This window comes from Eriocheir sinensis, chromosome 12 (assembly GCF_024679095.1).
Source record: "Eriocheir sinensis breed Jianghai 21 chromosome 12, ASM2467909v1, whole genome shotgun sequence".
Classification (NCBI taxonomy): domain Eukaryota; kingdom Metazoa; phylum Arthropoda; class Malacostraca; order Decapoda; family Varunidae; genus Eriocheir; species Eriocheir sinensis.
This window is the reverse complement of record NC_066520.1, coordinates 2,856,819-2,860,751: the sequence shown is the minus strand read 5'-3', so window position 1 is coordinate 2,860,751 and position 3,933 is coordinate 2,856,819. Positions and strand designations below refer to the sequence as shown.

The following is a 3,933-nucleotide window of genomic DNA, read 5'->3' as shown; positions in this document are numbered from 1 at the left end:
ACACACACACACACACACACACACACACACACACACACACACACAAACACAGAGCATGTAACTTTATATGATGAATCTCAGATGATGTAATAAAATATCTGGAATCAAAAGTAGTTTTATTCACACCTTCATTGACTTATTCATATCCGATAAACCTAATCCAAATTCATAAACAAAATAGTGTACCATAACATTACATAATTATGTGAATTCAGAGCTCTTAAGTATATAATGATATTTGTAAATATAGACATGAACATTGACATTTGTGTCAACATTTAGTTGCACAGAGAGGGCATTAAATTGCAGAAAACAGCAACTATTACTGAAATTTGATGCAAAAGGGGCCAAAGCTTATTATCGAGCTGTCCTGATAAAATTTTGAAATTCTTCATTCTTTCAATAGCACGTTCAACATGCACCCTCAATGAAGCAACCTCCCTTGTTCTGATTCTTTCTTGTGCATTTAGTGCCCTTCCTGAACAATCCTCTTTCTTGAAGTTAAGGGTGGCATGTGCAGTTTGCACCACATTGCAGCAGTAGGTCTCCAATATTGAACCCTCTATCCACCATGACAGCATCTCCTGGTTCAATTTTGTCTATCAGTTCAACCTCTGCAATGTGCCTATCAGATGTGTTACCACCATATGGAGTTGACACAAATGTAATAATTCCTGTTGGTGTTATGCCAACAAGAACTTTGGCAGTGTTGTGATGCTTATACATGGAGTATGTCATTGCTTGAGCAGAGCAGTTTGCTGGTTTGTTGATATAAATCTCTGTGCAATCCAAAATTACCCTTGTATCTGCATACTTTACTGGATACCAATCAGGAAGGTTGTCCCTAACTTGCTGAGCTGAAGGCCACAATAGCCACGGTTGCAGTACCTCATACAATACATTTATCCAGGTATTAGTGATGCATGAAAGTGAAGCTTGTGAGACTGCAAATAAGTCGCCTAAAAACCAGCCCGGAAAACCTTGACGGATGTACACAAGTGTAATTAAATACTCATCAAAAGTATCTAGTATTTTCTTATGGCCACGTGCCCCTTTCTTTAAATTTTCCTTTATGCTTTTTGGCCCTTTCCAGTAATTAATTGTTTTTACTCTCTTTTTAATGGTCTGATAAATAGAAATCAAAACACTTTTGTTAGGAAGACCTGTATAGCGCTGAACACTCTTGTCACTAGCAAGAATCCTTCCTCTGGTCCGGGCTCTCTGATCAGTAGGTGCTTCTGTTAGATCTGCCTCCTGAAAAGCATAAAAAAGATATCTAATATATATATATATATAAATATATATATATATATATATATATATATATATATATATATATATATATATATATATATATATATATATATATATATATATATATATATATATATAACTTTCAACAGTTTTCCTTAATTTACTCCAACTTCCTTTTGCCTCAGCGAAAGCGGACACATATACCAAAAGAAGCGCAATGAAATTATCTATCTAATGGTGTATAGCGTCACCTTTCCGTTCACTCAAAATTTTGAGATATAGGCCTTTGAAAAAATATAAGATTTTATACACGGCGGGGCAAGCCGCTATGACAAGATAAAACGCGCTGGCTGGCTGGCTCTCTCTCTCTCTCTCTCTCTCTCTCTCTCTCTCTGTATGTGTATTGTGTGTGTGTGTGTGTATGTGTGTGTGTGTGTGTATGTGTGTGTGTGTGTATGTGTGTGTGTGTGTGTGTGTGTGTGTGTTTCGGCTTCGCTCGTACATCGCCTTCCGAGGCGTTTTACTTGTTTATATATGTATATATAACTAACCCTTTCAACTTGTACTCCAACATCCTTGGGCTCAGCTGCTGAAGTAGTAGCAATGGCTGATGCTGAATAGGTGTGATCCTGTGGTTCCGGCACTACCTCTATCTGGAGAAACTGTTCAGCATCAACTGTGGGAAAATGAAATATAAAGTTCAGATATATGTATCATTCAAAAGACATTTCTACACAATGTCACATATAGGAGCACACAGCCTGCTGCTAGGTCAGCGACAGAGCAATTAAACTAAAACCCCTAACTTACGGCCTCTGCCCCCCTCGACTAGAGTAATTCTTACATGTTTCAGGAATGATTTGTGAATGTCATTTTATAGAAGGAAATATCTTAGAGTAATTAATACTTTCAACTTCTACAATCCTGTCAGCTACACATGTTTCCAACTTATAAAATAGTAATAAACTTTTACAAGTTGAAACAGTAATGATTAACCTGAAATTCTAAAGTGAATGAGCTGTTTTAAAGTAAATAAACACTAATTTGGCTTCCTTGGCAATGCTTAAGTTTTTTTCCATTACTCTAGTAAGTTTGCTATGCTTAGGTAAAGAAATGCAGGCAATTACTTCATTCATCAGTGTAGGTACAAGTGGTGAATGTTTTCAAGTCGGCTACATGGCACCGATTTATAGAATAACACAATTTCCCTAGACAAAACTCATGTAATAAGTTATTTCTTACACGATTTCTACATTCTAGACCTTCTAAAAGGGATAATAAACCTAATCTGATGTAAAGCAACCCACTTGTAAATTTGTGCCATAAATTTACCATAAAAGATGTTCAAATCAACACTAAAACTGCATGGTATAGTAACATACCTTGAACTGATGCATTGTGAGCCCATGTCTTGACTTCAATATGGACATCAGTTTGTACTTCTTCGTCAGTTTCCTTTATGAAGTCAATGTTGACTGGCAAGGCAGGGGCAGAGTGTGAAGAGGGCAGTGACTGGGTTAGTGGTTCTTGATCGCCTCTGTCAGCCGCTGGTGTTCGTGCTCCAAGCCCACTGATGGCACCAGCGTTGTTTTTCGGCCTCCATTGATTGTAGCCGAACAACTCTGGATCAGGATGCGATGGTGACGGCCCGTTGTTCCAGTCTATAAAGTGATTTGAGCACAGTGCATGGTGTCGGGTGGCTTTCCATGTAGGTCCCCTCTTACATCTGGTCACCCACAAACGTCTTCGGGCAGCCTCTTTTTTCTTTGGAAAACGAGCCCAGCCCTTCACCTCAGGATCCTTCTTCGAAGAGGATTTGCAGTCGGCAACAGCACATATGTAGACTGTCATGTTCGAGGACAGTAGCAACAAGTAAATAAGCGCGCGGGATGTTTGTTTTGGTTCTGGCAGGAGGGTTCGTCAATTTCGATTTCGGCGTCAACTGAGCAGATCATTTCGGCTTCGGCCACACATTTTCGTTTTTTTCGCAAAAAACACGTAACGGTTATGTGTTCCATACTTACTGTGCGAAGAATAATCTCTAGAAAGGCGATACAAATTATTTTTTTTGTAATATTCGCTTTGGTTCACTCGTGAAAAATGATGTAGCTGCAACACCCCTTCGATCACTGTTTCGCCTCTAAAAAGATATTTACATTATGTACTTGAGTTGACATCATAAATTATTATAGACAAATAACATTGTGTTTATATTAGTAAGAATATTGGTATTGAAAATTAATATGTATGGTAAATAAGATTTTTTTCAGGATGCCACTTGGCTGAGCGAGACAAATTCTCCCCGCGTAATTAAGCGTGCTGGTGACTCATGACAACTATTGACTATTGGTGATTTGCGCCATTGTGTGCCGTACAGTGGAGTTTTTGAGTTTTATGGTGATCTTTCCATCCTTTGTATGGCACTGTTGGAATTTTTGTCTGTGGACTTTCCTCACTGCTAGCACCTTTTTCAGGATGTTGTATCTTTTTGGGGTCAAGCTCTCGTTGATGTAGAGATTCGGTTTTAGGTTTATGCAGGCCCCCACAAGGTCATATTTCAGGGACCTGTTCACCAATTTGACGATGATGGGCCTGTTTCTGTTTTGTTGAACGGGCCCGAGCCTGTGTGCCACACTTATGTCTTCTTCTTTGACATTTATTTTCAGCTGGTCTTTGAAG

The 3,933-nt window shown here is 38.7% G+C and overlaps 1 long non-coding RNA gene across 1 annotated transcript; it reads right to left on the bottom strand.

Annotated features, from left to right (window-relative positions):
• Positions 1–540: 540 nt before the first annotated feature.
• Positions 541–3,055, bottom strand: LOC126997729 (uncharacterized). The gene is made up of 3 exons (XR_007752361.1): positions 2,637–3,055; positions 1,806–1,930; positions 541–1,254 (listed from the first exon to the last, which is right to left on the bottom strand). It is a non-coding gene; the product is annotated as an uncharacterized LOC126997729 (long non-coding RNA).
• Between the last annotated feature and the right edge of the window lie 878 nt (positions 3,056–3,933).